General features: G+C 39.3%; 1 protein-coding gene across 35 annotated transcripts in view; it reads right to left on the bottom strand.

Moving 5' to 3' along the window:
- The window catches only part of LOC105276337, a 334,767-nt gene that overhangs the window by 38,131 nt on the left and 280,156 nt on the right, over positions 1 to 16,480 (bottom strand). The gene's annotated exons all lie outside the window — the stretch shown is intronic.

Below are 16,480 nucleotides of genomic sequence, written 5' to 3' on the forward strand. Positions count from 1 at the left end.
TTTACTCATTTCACCGACACCTCCACTTTCCATATAAAAGCTTTTTCTCTGCTCCTCCCAATTCGAGCCCTTCCTTTTCTTCTCTCTTTTTGACGTGAATACGTCTTATAACTCGATGGATGCCAATTTGAAAAGTTGAGCGAGACGCGAGACGCGTGACGCCGGAGGCGTGACGAAATTTCTTTCATTCAATTTTAATATACAGTCTTATTTTAATTATAATTATAATATATAGGGTATCTCACTTTATCTTATTATAATATACAAGGTGTCGACTTTGGATTATAATATATAGGAAAATATACACAGTTGATTTTTACTTCCTTCCAGCATGTCCTTGCCCACATACTGCCACCTCCTTCCGCCAACTTCTTCTCATATCCCATCGCCCTCCTTCTTAACCTTGTCCTCAACTTCCCTCTTGTCTCTTCTTCCCTTATATAACCCGGCGTCCTCCCCTCCACACCCACCTTATGTACCTTTCCTGCACCCTCTCTACCCGCTCCTATTCTTTCCACCACACTCTACCCCAAAACTTCTCACACTTCCCACCAACCAATCAAACAATTTTATTTTCCTTCCCCAATCTCCCCCAAATCTTCTCCTTCCCCATATCTTCCCCATCACTCCCATCGCCTCCCTCACGCTCTCTCTTACTTGTGCCTCCTGTCCTCCATTCCACCTAAACCTATATCCCAAATACGTCATCTCCTTTACTTCCTCTATTCTTTCATCATTCCACCACTATTTCTCCTTCTTTCTTCCTCCCTATCCCCCTTCTTACTATTTTCGTTTTTTCTACATTTATCACCAATCCCTTTCTGTCCAAATATCCTTCCAATCTCTTTAAAAACCATCTCATCCCTTCTTCATCCTCTGCCAACACCACCAGATCGTCCGCATAACTGAGTACTCTTAGTTTTTCTCTCTCCACTCTCACCCCATCTATTCCATTCTTCCCTATTTCCCTCTGCATATCCGCCATCAGTATATTAAACAGCATTGGACACCTCTGTCTCACTCCTCTTACCGTCCAAAACCTCTTCCCATCTCTCTCCCACACTCCTTGTCTCTCAGTTTCCATAATTCTTTCCATCAATCTCCCACTCACTCCCACCTCTTTTAAACATATCCCAAATATCTCCCTGTCCACCGAGTCAAATTCCGCCCTGAAGTCCACAAAAGATGCCACCACCTTCTTTCTCCTCTTTAATTGCCTTTCTACTATGTAGTTCAGTACATATATATTATCTATAACTCCTCTTCTCTCCCTAAATCCCGCTTGACTTCCCGGTATCATCCCCTTCTCTTCTATTTCTCTTTTCTATTTGCCAGCACCATCGCATACACCTTATAATATGTCGGCATTAAAGTAATTTCCCTATATTCCTTTAACTTCTTCGCCCCCCTCCTCATCGCAATTTTTACAATCCCCTCCCTCCATCTCTCTGGAAAATCCTTCCCCCTCCATACCCTCCTACTAATCTCCCACAACGCTTCCTTTACCCCCTCCATATCCATGCCTCATTTTGAATCCCATCTTTCCCTGTCTTACCTCTCTTCAGCTTCTCACCACCCTTATCTCTTCCGACTCTATCCTCTATATCCTCCTCCTCTTCCTTCTCCTTCCTCATTCTCCCTCTCTATCTGTTGCCTCTCCCCTCCTCCCAATCTGATACTATTTTCCATTCCCCCAACATCCTCATAAAATACTCATCCTACTCCTCCATTTCTATCCCGTTATTTAATTCTTTCCTTTTCTTCCTCCCATACTTGCTTCTGAGTTCTAGCCTCTCTGGCTTCCTTCAAACATTCTCCCTTTTTCTCTTCCTTCTTCCTAACACACAATTCCTTATACTCCTTTTTTCCTTTCATATTCTTGCTTACTTTTCTTACCTCTTTACCACTCCCTGAATAACTCTTCCACCTCCTTCTTCTTTCTTCTGCATTCTCTATCCCACCATCCTCCCTTCCTATTTCCTTCCACCCTGTTTCTCTTCCTTCTCACCTCTCCATTCACCCTTTCTATTACTTCTTCTAGCATTTTATTCACCCCTCCCTCTCCAAATTTAAATTTTCCGTTCTCTTCCTAAACTCCTCACTGGCATCTTCCGACCAATCCACCCTCTCTATCTATTTTACTACTTCCTCCTCCTCTCTTCCCTCTCCCCTATCCACCCATACCGATACCGATTAATGATCCGAATTAACCTTTCCTCCTACTTCCATTCTCACCACTCTCTCACACTTTCCTATCTTCTATTACATAATCAATCACCCCCTTCCCCCCATAAACATTATTTCACCTTAAAATCACTTTATTATTGACTAAGTTGGCAAAAATATATATCAATCAAAACACAACGTTTCGACTTTTAATTTAGGTCTTTCTCAAGTGTAATATATTAAGTCAAAAGTCATCCTCTATAAATAATAAAAAAGAAAAATTAATAAATTAGTTAACCAAAACTTACTTGAAATATTGTTACTAACTGGCATAAGATGACTTAATGTACAGAAAAATCAACCGCTCTCAAAAAACTCCGAACTACATGACAGCAACCAAGCAAATGCCAACAAGGTGACTAAGATGTTTTTCAAAATTGTATCATAAATATCAGGCAAACAATCCATATCTCTCTGTAGGTTGATCGTATTCGAATGAGTTTTAATATAAAGCATCTCAGCGATTTTTCTTTTTTTATTATGTTTCTTATTATGATGCAAAATTTTCACATTAATCAAAATTATACTTCATACTAGATCTATGTCTGCTGACAACTGACTGGCTGCCTATATGTTTATTAATATCAGACTTATGTTCTTTTAATTGTGTCTCTAAATGTCTTTTCGTTTGTCCAATATAACATAAGTCACAATTCGGACTTCCGTTTCCGGTGGCGTAGAGTGTAGATAGAAGTTTTTGACTTGAGAAAAGAATCAAGTGAAAGAGGAGAAGGAGGCAGAATTGAGAGAGAGGTGAAGCAAAGGGGTGGAAGGAGTGGACGGGAACGTCAGTGGATGGAGGAGAGAGAGGAAGGTGAGAGAGAGAGAGAGAGAGTGAAAGGTGTGAAAGTTACGAAGGAAAGGAAGAGGTTAAGAGCGGAGAGAGAGAGAGCAAGGAGTGAGAATATATGGAGGGGAAGAAATAGTGAGAAAGGAGTAGAGGCAAGGAGTAGGAAATAGATAGAGACGAGGTAAGAAAAGGAAGGGGTGACATCTGGAGGGGAAAGATAGAAAGAGGAAGAGAAAGTCGCGCGTTTTAAATAGAAGTAAAGGGGCAATGATGGAGGGAACAGGGAAAGACGGGATGAGTAAGGGGAGTGAAGAGGGCGGGAATGGAGGGAAGGAGGGGTGGAATAGAGAGAGGAGAGGGAGTACAGGAATGATTGAAGAGATGTGGAAAAGGGAGAAGGAGGAAGAGATAGGTTTTCAAAAGTGTAGGAAGACAGAGAGGTCGCCAGTGAAAGAGAAGGTGGGGGAGGTAAGATTAGAGAAATTGTTAAAGGGGATGAGGGAAGAACTGAGAGGATTTAGAGAGATGAAGGAGTTAGAGGGGATGAAGGAGGAAATGAGGAGGAGGGAAGAGAGGTGAAATAAAGAAAAGGAGGAGTTGAAAGAGAGGATGGGGAAATTAGAGAGAAAATGGAAGAAGATAGAAGAGAGGGGAGGAGAAGGAGAGATAGTGAAGAGATTAGAAGAATGAATGAAAAAGATAGAAGAGGAGAAGGAAGAAAAGAATAGTAAAAAGGAGGAAAAAGGAAAAGGAGAGATAGAGGAGAAAGTGAAAGCATTGGAAAAGAGAGTAGGAGAAGGAGAGAGAGAGGAGAAGGAAAAATATAATAATAAGGGGGATCGATATAGGAACCAAAGAAATGAAAGATGAGGTAGAGAAGGTATTGAAGAAAATAGGACTGAAATATAGAATAGAAAAGGTAAAGAGAAGGTATTGAAGGAAATAGGACTAAAAGATAGAATAGAAAAGTAAGATGGATGATAAGAAGAATAACGGCGGAGGAGGAAAAGAAGGGGAATAGAATATGGAGGGGAATTGGAAAGGTAAGAATCATTGAAGAATGGTGGAGATGGGATAAGGAAGTAGGAGGATTAATTAATAATAGAGGAGAAAAGAAAGTCTTGGAACTAAATAAGGGAAAGGAGAATGTAGGAGGGGAGAAGAAGGAAAATAAGGGGAAGGGAAACTAGAGAGAGAAAGAAGAAGAGAGAGGAAGTGGGAAGAGAAGGGAAGAAAGGGAAAGAGAGGAGGTAAAGGTAACGTTTTGGAATGTGGCGGGATTGAGGAAGAAGGATTGGGGATTTTGGAAAGATATGGAGAAGTGGGATGTGATAACGTTAATGGAGACATGGATAGAGGAAAAGGAATGGAGTTGGTTAAGGGAGAGGTTACCGAAAGGATATGTATGGGAAATGCAGGCGGCGAGGAAGGAATATAAGAAAGAGAGAGCAAGAGGAGGGATGGTGATGGGAGTAAGGAAGGAAATAGCGGTGGAGGAGAGGGATAGAGAAAGAGGGGAGGAAATGGAAGGAATAATGGTGAGGAAAGTGGTAATAGGAGGAGAGAGTTGGAGAATAATAGGAGTATACGTGAGAGAGGACTTGGAGAATAATTTTGAAAAATTGAAGGAATGGATGAAAGGGGCGGGAGGAGGAGGAAAAACGATAATTGGTGGAGACTTCAATGCGAGGACAGGGAAGAGAGGGGGAAGGATATGGGAGGATGGAGAAGGAGGAGGAGGAAATAGAAGGTCAAAGGACGAGAAGATGAATAAGGAAGGAAAGGAGTTGGTAGAATATATTAGTGAGAGAGGATGCATGATAGTGAATGGAGGGATAGAGGGGGATGAGAAAGGGGAATGGACGTACACAGGAGGAAGGGGGGAATCGGTGATAGATTATATATTGGTGAACGAGGAGGGATGGAATAGAATAAGAAGTTTTGAAGTGGGAGAGAATGTGGATTCAGATCATCAGCCTATAACGGTGAGGATAGAGGGAGGAGAAGAGAGAAGGAGGAAGAGGGGTGGAGGAGAAAGGGGGATAGGAAAAGGGATATGGACAGAGAGGGCGAGGGAAAGATATAAGGGGAACTTAGGAGAAGTGAGAATGGGAGAAGGAAAGATAGAGGAGGAGATTGAGGAAATTAATAGGAGAATAAAAGGGGTGATGGTGAGGGAAGAGAAGGAAGGAGGGGAGAAGAGAGGGAAGGGATGGTGGGATAGGGAATGTAGGGAAGTAAAGAAGAAAGTGAGGAGAGAAATGAGGAAATGGAGAAGGGATAAAGCGAACAAGGAGAGATATAAAAAAGAGCAGTTAGAGTAGAGTAGTAGACTATAGGAGTAGAGTATAGGAAATTATGCGAGAGGAAAAGAAAGGAGGAGAATGAGAAATGGGAGAGATGGGTGAGGGAGAAAAGTAGGGAAGGGAAGATATGGGAGGTAATTAAAAGGGAAAGGAGAAAGAGGAAAGGGAGAAATGAGGAGATAGAAATGAAAGAATGGGATGAGTATTTTAGAGAGATACTGGGAGGGGTGGAGAAAAGAGTGATTAGAGGAAAGAAGGGTAGGGAGGGAAGGGAGAGGGAACCAGAGATAACTAAGGAAGAAATAAGGAAAGTAGTGAGGAATTTGAAAAACAATAAGGCAATGGGAGGAGACGAGATACCAAATGAGGCGTGGAAGTATGGAGGAACAGAGATGGAAGAATGGATAAGGGAGATATGTAATAGAGTATGGAAAGGAGAAGGATGGCCAGAGAAATGGAAGGAAGGGATAGTGGTACCGATAGTGAAGAAGGGAGATGGAAGGAGGATTAGCGAATATAGAGTGATGCTGATGGCGACATTATATAAAATATATGTTTCGGTGTTAGCGGAAAGGTTGATGGAGGAAGTGGAGGAGAAGGGAATGATACCACAGAATCAGACGGGATTCAGGAAAGGATTGGGAGCGATGGATAACGTATATGCTTTGAATTACATGATAAATAGGCAGATAAATACGAAAGGAGGAAAATTAGTGGCATTATTTCTGGACTTAAGAGCGGCATTTGATTCAGTGGACAGGGGAGTACTGATAAAGGCAATGAGGGAAAGAGAAGTGAGAGAGGGACTGGTAGATAGATGTGAGGAGGTTTTGGTGGAGACAAAAAGTAGGGTAAAAGTGGGAGGTTTTGGACAGGAAGAGGGGTGAGACAAGGATGCCCTTTGAGTCCAGGGATGTTCAATTTGATGATGGCGGATATGGAGGAGGAATTGAAGGGAGGAAGATGGGGGAAGTGAAAGTGGGAGGAGAGAAAGTATACTCGTTGGCATACGCAGATGACGTAGTAGTATTATTAGAGGATGAAGAAGGAATGAAAGCAATGATAGCGAGGTTAGAAAGGTATATAGATAAGAAAGGGATGGAAGTGAACATAGGAAAAACGAAGGTTATGAGATTCAGGAAGGGAGGGGGTAGAGAAAAGAAGATAAAATGGAGATGGAAAGGAAAGGAATTGGAAGAGGTGAAGGAATACAAATATTTAGGATATATAATGCAAAAGAATGGAGGGCAGGAGAGGCATGTAAAGGAAAGGGTTAGGGCAGGGATGGCAGTGATGGGGCAAGTATGGGGGATAGGTAAGAGAAGATTTGAGAGGGAATGGGGGAAAAGGATATGGCTGTACGATAGTTTGATATGGACGGTGATAGGGTATGGAGTAGAGGTATGGGGATGGGAAGAGAGAGAGGAGGTGGAGAGAAATCAGGAAAGGTATCTAAGATGGATGTTAGGGGTAAATGGAAGGACGCCGGGATACATGGTAAGGGAGGAAATGAAGAGAGAAAAATTAAGGGAGAGAGCAGGATTAAGAGCATGGGGGTGGGAAAGAAGAATGGAGGAAGGAAAAGGAAGTGAGATAGCGAGAAGATGCTGGGAGGAGATAAGAAAGAGAGCAGAGAGAGGGGAGGGAATATCGAATTGGGAAAGAGGAAGAGAAGAATTTTTCAAGAAAAGGGGATGGGATGCATTGGAAATAAGGAAAAAGAGGGAGGAGGGGGAGACATTGGTAAAGGAACTGATGAGAGAGGGAGAGGAAATAGGAAGAAGGGAGAGATGGCAGAAGATAAAAGAATTGAAGTATAATGTATGGTATAAGTATATAAAAGGGGAAGGGATACCAAGATATATGAAGAAAGGGTGGGGGGAAAACAGATGGAAAAGGGTGGCGAGATGGTGGTTGGGGAATGACGTGAGAGAGGGGCAGTATTGGAGAGAAGAGGAGGAAAAGAGGTGTAGATTGTGTGGGAGAGAAGAGGAAACATGGGAGCATGTATGGGAGGGATGCAGGAGATGGGAGAAGGGTAGTGAGAAGAGTTGGCAGGAGGAAGTAAGGAGAATATTAGGAGAGGAGGGGGAAGGGGAGGAATGGATGAGAGAGATAGAAAGGGAGAGAGGAGTGGGAAATGAAGGAAATGTAGGAATGGAGGGGGGAGAGGAAGAGAGAGGGGAGAGAGAGAGAGATACTGAGTGAGTGAGAGGAAGAGAGAGGAGAGAGAGAGATACTGAGTGAGTGAGAGGACGAGAGAGCAAGTGACTGAGTGAGTGAGAGAGAGAGGGAGGGAGGGAGGGAGAGGGGGGTAAGATTCTGTAGGGGAAAGTAATAGGGGAGAAATGAAAAGAATGAAGAAACAAGCCAAGGAAATGGAAGTCCAAGCGAGTGGTGTGTGTGTGGATAAAGGGAGGGCGAGTGTCACAAGACACACGTCCTCAATAAGAGAACGGTTAGTTATTAGGAAAGAAATGTACAGGGTTGGGGAACGCTCCCTCGAAAAGCGCCTTTAAACCCCGAGGGGATAAATAAAGTACAATACAATACAATACATAAGTCACAATTCGCGCAATCAATTATATACACAACTCCGGTTTATCGCCTATGCATTACAGGATCTTTTCCTCTTTTAAGTACACAATCCAATTTTTTAGAAACCGAATAAAAAACATCACAATAAAAACACTCTTTAACACACATTTGATACTCTCACTAATATTTTTAATATAGAATAAGCACAGTGTTCGTATTAATTTCTGTAACATCATTTTCATCACTCAAGCACCCGTACTTAATCTTTTTCAGTCTAATATTAACGTTTATTAATGAAGTCGCTGGGATAACAATTATTTAATAATATGTTACAAACAATCTCTATGTTTTCAACGTGGAATCGACTATCTGAGAGCAAACTCATTCTATTCACAAGCTAGTTACGCTGTTTTATGTTTAGTCGGGTGATTCGCAACTCTACAAAACTAATGATATGAACAAATTGCGCCAACTACAATGGGTATTTATGCAAACCAGAAAATCTATTACTTTATTATAAATAAATATTTTAATACATAGAAATATGGCAATACAAATAAGTGTTTTTTTCAAAATATTTGGCGCTGCTAAACCGAATCATTATGTTAATTGCCTCATTCTCTTTCTTTCTCTCGTGTGAATGCGTGCATGTGTGTGTGTGTGTGTGTGTATGTGTGCGACATTAGAATTAAATATAGAATAAGTTTAACTACATTTGTACATATATGTGTTACGGTCAATGTAATAAATGCGGTAGTATTAATAATTACCGGTAAGTATTGGGTCGTCCGGAAAGTTCGTGCCGATTTTTAATAGATGGCGTTGGAACATGTCTGAATATATCAATGTTATTGAAAACATACGATTTATATACATATGCTTAAAGGTGACATTTCAACGCATCTTTAGGAAAAAAGTTGTTTCAGATAAATTGATTCGTGTCAGTTTTGTACTCTTTTGAAGATGGAAGAAAACAAAGAACATTTTAGACACTTGATGCTTTTCTATTACCGGAAAGGCAAAAATGCCTCACAAGCAACAAATTCGATATGTTCTGTTTACGGAGAAGGTGCTTTAGCTGAAAGAACCGTACGTAAGTGGTTCGCTAAGTTTAGAGCTGGTGATTTTAACCTTAAAGACCAAGAACGCTCGGGCAGACCCTCTACTACTGATGATGACCAAATCAAGACACTGATCGAGAATAACCCGTGCTACACGACACGTGAATTAGCAGAGATACTGAAAATATCGAAAACCACTGTCCACGATCATGTAGTGAAGCTTGGTTACGTAAGTCGCTATGATGTATGGGTTCCGCATAATTTAGCCGAAAAAAATTTAATGGATCGCATTTCCATCTGCGACTCGCTGTACAAACGCAACGAAAACGTACCATTTTTGAAGCAATTAGTGACGGGTGATGAAAAATGGATCATTTACAACAATGTAGAACAAAAAAGATCCTGGGGTAAGCGAAATGAACCAGCATTAACCACTCCGAAAGCTGGCCTTCATCCAAAAAAAGTCATGCTCTGTGTCTGGTGGGATTGGAAAGGAATCCTATATTATGAGCTCCTACCACACAACCAAACGATAAATGCAGATAAGTACTGCTCACAACTGGACGAATTAAAGACAGCGATTCAGGAAAAACGTCCAGAATTAGCTAATAGGAAGGGCGTCGTGTTCCATCAGGACAATGCTAGACCTCATGTTTCTTTGACTACCCGACAAAAATTGTTGGAGTTTGGCTGGGATGTGCTACCTCACCCATCATATTCACCAGACATTGCACCTTCAGACTTTCACTTATTTAGGTCTTTGCAAAATTCTCTTAGCGGCAAGAACTTCAACTCTTTGATCGACATAAAAAACCACCTTGAGGAGTTTTTCGCCGAGAAACCTAAGAAGTTCTGGGAGAATGAAATCTTCCAGTTGCGTGAAAGATGGACAAAGGTTGTGAAACAAAACGGTGCATACATAAGTCAATAAATATTTATCGACATAAAAAAATGTTGCCTTTGAATTTTCCTTCAAAATCGGCACGAACTTTCCGGACGACCCAATATTAATAATAACCGCAATAATTGGTCAATGTGATGAATACCGAGAAAATAATCATTTTTACCGGTTATTATTAATAATTCCTTAACGGGTTTAGTTAAAGTAATAAAACACATATGATTTGCTTTATTTAAAGTTTGATTATATTTTTTTCGGCGGGGGTGCAGGTGGAAGGTGCTAATAAAATATAACATAAGGAAAAATATTATTTGCATTTACTTTAAATTTCTTTATATTCCTTAAGCAACTTGGGTTTTTGAGCTTCTCACGCAAAGCAAAGTTTTATATTGAAACTTCCACGTAGTACTTTTGATCACCTCAAAGTTTTGTTATATTTTTTATGTGGAAGAGTACTAGATGACGGGCGAAGCCCGTCTCCTCGTGCTCTTCCACCCAAGCATATACTTTCCCAGCATATTCAAAGATTTTCAACGAATTAATAAATTTGAAAAGTACATGCTTGGGTGAAAGAGCACGAGAAGACAGGCTTCGCCCGTCACCTAGTACTCTTCCACATAAAAAAACTAACAAAACTTTGAGATGACCAAAAGTACTGCGTGGAAGTTACAATATAGAACCTTGTTTTGCGTGGAACCTCGCTTCACATGAATTGAAAACCTATTTGGAATCGTACTAATTTGCATTGGAAGTACAATTAGTACGATTCCAAACAGGTCTTCAATTCATGTGAAGCGAGATTCCACGCAAAGCAAGGTTCTATAATGTAACTTCCACGCGGTACTTTTGGTCATCTCAAAATTTTGTTAGTTTTTTTATGTGGAAGAGTACTAGGTGACGGGCGAAGCCCGTCTCCTCGTGCTCTTCCACCCAAGCATATACTTTTCAAATTTATTAATTCGTTGAAAATCTTTGAATATGGTAGGAAAATATATTATTAATTCGTTGAAAATCTTTGAATATGCTGGAAAAGTATATGCTTGGGTGGAAGAGCACAAGGAGACGGGCTTCGCCCGTCACCTAGTACTCTTCCACATAAAAAAAACTAACAAAACTTTGAGGTGACCAAAAGTACTGAATGGAAGTTACAATATAGAACTTTGCTTTGCGTGAAACCTCGAAAACCCAAGTTGCTTAAGGAATATAAAGAAATTTAAAGTAAATGCAAATAATATTTTTCCTTATTTTATATTCTATTAGCACCTTCCACCTGCACTCCCGCCGAAAAATATAATCAAACTTTAAATAAAGCAAATCATGTGTGTTTTATTACTTTAACCAAACCCGTTAAGGAATTATTAATAATAACCGGTAAAAATGATGATTCTCTCGGTATTCATCACATTGACCAATTGTTGCAGTTATTATTAATACTTACCGGTAATTAGTAATACTACCGCATTTATTACATTGACCGTAACATATGTATTTCAGCGAGTTGTTATGTAATTTAGAGTTTAAGGAAATTATTGTAATCTTTAGATTATTTAAATACTTAAGACAATTTTTGATTCAGTTTAGCAGCGCCAAGTATTTTGAAAAAAACACTTATTTGTATTGCCATATTTCTATTTATTAAAATATTTATTTATAATAAAGTAATAGATTGTTTGGTTTGCATAAATACCCATTGTAGTTGGCGCAATTTTTTCACATCATTAGTTTTGTAGAGTCCTTTTTTAAAAGAACTTCAGGCGCGTATACTTGGCGCTTTTTTGTACCTCTTTTTAAAAAGGTAATTTTGTTGTGATTTCATACATTTTGTAGTGTGAAGTATGTTATTCTTTTTTATAATATATGAGGAGAAGAAAGCCATAGTCCTGTCAGTCAAGGTTTTTAAAAGTATTAACTTAGATGTTTATAAAATATAAAAGTATATTAAGTATATTTATGCACAGAAGTCAATATATGCAAGAAAAAAGAGTTTACTTCCGTCGTTTCTTATTTCGTTTAATAAATAAATATAAATATACATTCTGTAAAAAAGTATCCGGAATTAGTTAATCAACGTCGTCGTTGTCGTCATCGTCGACGTGGTGCAACGTCGTCGTCGTCGTCGACGTGGTCCTCTCACTCACTCAGCCACTCGCTCTCTCGTCCTCTCACTCACTCAGTCTCTCTCTCTCCCCCTCTCCCCTCCCCCCACTCTCCTCCCTCTCTCCCTCTCCCCCCTCTCTGTCTCTCTCTCGAGTCGGATGTGTGTCACATCGCTCCGTAATAATTGTTTGTGTTTAGTGGTGTCAAGTGATTAAAAAATTTTAAAAATATGTCCATGTGATGAGTTCTTGAACCAACGATGGCTGTGCATGTTATCTAGTCGAGATGTGTTCTATTGTAAACGTGAGAATTGAATATATTCCATTGGAATTTTCGGTCGTCGTCTGACAGGTGGACATATTTGCTGACGCGGGCCTCGCGGTGTACGTGGACGACCGTATGGTTAGCTGCGATCACGAATAAATTCGGCACGGAAGAAGATTATGTGGAATATAAATGTTCTGCATGCAAGAAGGAAATTAAAAACATTGTAACAGCATGCAAAAGATGCAATAAGATATTTTTGCACCCGGGGCGTTTGTAAACATAAGGTGTATAATAAATACAATGAGCTGGTAACATGTGATGGTCCATATGAAAAATTTTCAGTGGAAAGTGAAAAGGAAAAGGATAGAACTCCGATCATGTCAAAGAGTGGAAGAGAGAGGCTGGGTACAGCGGAATCTGCTGGAAGTTCGGATTCTGTAGCAGGTGTGAAGAAACCATCTGGTATCGACTTGAAAATTGATTGGATTGTGAGATCAATTAAAGAAATGAGAGATGAGATGGTATGTAAAAAGGAAATTAAATTGATGATAAAGAAAGTAGTGCAAGAAGAATTGAGAGATATAAGAAGAGAATTAAGTGGGATAAAACAAAAGATTCAAGGAGAAATAGTTGATTTGGGAGCTGGAGGAACGACTCACAATCAGAGGACTACTCCATTATAGTGAAGGAGAAAGCGAAAGAAAGCATCATAATTGTCAAACCTAAAGTACAATAGGGAAGTGAAGATACTAAGAAAGTAATAAAAGAGAAGATAAACAAACATCAAGAATATTGCAGTAGGGATAACGAAAATGAGAAAAGGTAACAAAGGTACAGTAGTGCTGGGTTGCGAAACTGGAGAAGAAATAGAAACATTAAAAAACACAGTGCAAGAGAAATTAGGTAAAGATTATGAGGTTGCTGAGTCGATACAGAAGAAACCGAAAGTTAAAATTATTGGAATTGGAGAGGGGGAGATGAAATTAGATGAAGATAGTTTAATAGATGTAATTAAGAAGTAGGATAAAATTGAAAAAGGATTTTGTTTACGGATACTGAAGAAGATAATAAAAGGCAGAAAAGAAGAGGACAAACAACCAAGAAGAAGAGGACAAGAAGAAGGTAATTTGATATTAGAGACAGATGAACGAACGCTTGAATTATTATTAAAGAAAGGTAAAATTAATATAGGATGGAGAAAATGTATTGTGTCTAATTATGTTAGCGTCATAAGATGCTACAATTACTGGGGATATTTCCATATTGCAAAGAACTGCACAAGACAGAAAACCTGTCATAAATGTGTAGGAAATCACAAGGAGAGCGAATGCATGTCAAAAAAGAAGAAGTGTGTAAATTGCATGCATAAGATACAGCCTTATAATTTGAAAATAAACGATGAGCATGATGCACTGGATCCAGAATGTCCGGTATTTAAAAGGATATTAGAGGAGCAGAAAAGAAGAATAGGCTGGCAAAGTAGCACAAACAATAACAAATAGCAACTACAGGAAGTGATGGACGAAATTCTATACACCAATGCACAGAGCTCGATAGCCCATTAGGACGAGATATTACACCAGGTTATGAAGAAAAGGAATCCTGCCTTCCTAGCGCTGTCGGAGAGCCGACTAACGGAAGATATAAGTAATTGTGAAGTAAATGTGCCAGGATACGATATGGTCAGATGTGATAGTGAGAATAGACATACAGGAGGCGTCATTCTGTATATTAGAGAAGAACTTAGATATGATATAACCCTGCAGAAAAAAGTGAACTCGAACTGTTGGTGTGTAGCTATAGAAGTGAAGGAAAAATGGTACAAAGGGTCAATAGCTGTAATGTACCATTCGCCGAGTGCTCCAGATAGTGTTTTTGTAGACTATTTAGAGGGCACAGAGCGATTAGTATTAAAAGGAGATTGTATTATAGTGGGAGATTTTAATATAAATATATTGGAGGATTCGTTTTATACAAAAAAGATACATACGATTATGTCAGGATTAGGCATGAAACAATATGTAGATAAGCCAACGAGGGTGACGAAAGATAGTCAAACAATTATTGATTTGATTTTTGCGAATAGGAAAATAAATATACAGGTATGCGAAGAACCGAAAATAACAGATCATGCTTGGCTTCAAATTAAATTAAAAATAAAAGACTTAGAGGATAGATATAAAGAATGGTGGGGTCGGAATTATAGTAAAATTAATGTACATAATTTTGTTTTATTAATGGAAGAAAATAAGATACAAGGACAGGAATTGTGTGTGAATGTGAAAGCTAATAATTTTGTGAATAGTATAGTGAATGTATTGGATATTGTAGCACCTAAAAAGAAATTTAGAATACCGAAAGTATGGGAAGGAAAAAAATGGTATACAGATGAAATTAGAGAAGCAGCGGTAATTAGAGATGTAGCATATAATAGAGCATTGTTTTCAAACACGGAGCAAGATTGGTTACAATTTAAATTTGAGAGAAATGCAGTAGTTAAACGTATTAAGACCAAAAAGAAAGAATATTATAAAAATTTGATAGATGATAATAAAAATAATGCTGTAAGGATGTGGAAAACATTAAAAGAAGTATTAAAAGGGGAACAAATGGGGTTTAAGAAAATAGAAAATATTGATTTTGAAATATTAGAAGGAGATTGTGGGTGCAATATAGCGGATAAATTTAATGCTATTCGCATGCTATTCGCGTTAGCTCTTTCCAATATCGATGGAGCGTAAACGTGTGGGCAGGAATCATCGGAAATGAAATAGTAAGCTTGAGTAAATGAGTTAAATAAGATTTTTTGTTGCAATTTTACCTAAGTTTCTTGTCTTTGATTTTCAGATTGGTCCATTCTTTTTCCCGCCACGACTTAATGGGCAAATTTATTCAGATTTTCTGGAAAATCATTTGCCAATATTACTGGAAAATATTCCTTTACTTTTACGAACGCAGATGATTTTCCAGCAAGACGGGGCTCCTGCTCATTTTTCGCGACAAGCACGTGAAATTTTGAACGCGCGTTTTCCGGACAGGTGGATGGGCCGTGATGGCCCAATCGCTTGGCCGGCGCGATCGCCGGATCTGAATGTATTAGATTATTTTGTTTGGGGCTACATAAAGAATTTAGTCGAGCACTGGCGTGATGGCACAGAACATGAAGTACGTGAAGCAATTATCGCAGCCTTCAATACCATCACGCCGGACATGGCGCAACGTGCAACGCGTAACATTGTTCGAAGAGCCGAACTCTGCATAGAGCAACGAGGAAGGCACTTCGAACAATTATTGCATTAAATAATGAGAGTGGATTAGGTCTATTGGAGAAACCACTTTAAGGACCAGTTTTTCAATCATGGTTTAATCTTAAATCTACGTTTAAACCATGATTGAAAAACCGGCCCTAAAAAAACGCTCCGTGCTATCTACCGCAAGGTGGTGAGGAAACGATAGCTTTCCTTTCCTTTGCCTTAAAAACAATTTCTTTTACCTTAAAATAAAATTGTCACAAAATAAACTATTTTGGAAAAAAGGATATGAATCAATTATCGCTCAGTGTGGGGCCCCAGCGTCACACGCTGTTTCTATCAGTCTCCAAGATAGCCGTCAGTAGGAGGACCCCCCGCGCGCCCTTGTTATTGTCAGTATCTAAGACACCCCATTCTCCCTCATCGCGCGCCGCCCAGCTCGCGGTATCAAAGAGCGCGCGGTCCTCCTACCGACCTATCTCGCTGCACGCACCGCCCTCATTCGCTTATATTTATTAATTAATAACTCCGTTAATATTGCGAAAATCGCAAAATGACATTGGACTTTTCTATTCAGTTAAGTCCAAACTACACGTCATTAACGGGTGGCACGGGGTCATCGAAACACCCTGTATTGCCAATATATGAGAAAGTAATAGAATTAATAGTAAAAGAACAATTAGAAAGGTTTTTAGAAGATAATAATATTATAACAGAACATCAATCGGGATTTAGAAAGCGACATTCGTGTGAGACAGCAATTCAGACGGTTATTGATGAATGGAAAGTGGTAGTTAGTCAAGGACAAATGGTAGGAGTAATATTTATGGATCTTAGACGAGCATTTGAAACAATAGATAGGGAAAGATTATTAGAGAAATTACATCAATATGATAAAAGAGGTATTGTTTTGGAATGGATACGTTCATATTTAAGTAACAGAACACAACAAGTTCGATTTAATGATATTTGGTCTAAATTAATTGCTACCAAGTATGGAGTGCCACAGGGATCTGTGTTAGGACCGTTGTTATTTATTATAT

The sequence above is a fragment of the Ooceraea biroi genome, chromosome 6 (assembly GCF_003672135.1).
Source record: "Ooceraea biroi isolate clonal line C1 chromosome 6, Obir_v5.4, whole genome shotgun sequence".
Taxonomy (NCBI): Eukaryota; Metazoa; Arthropoda; class Insecta; order Hymenoptera; family Formicidae; genus Ooceraea; species Ooceraea biroi.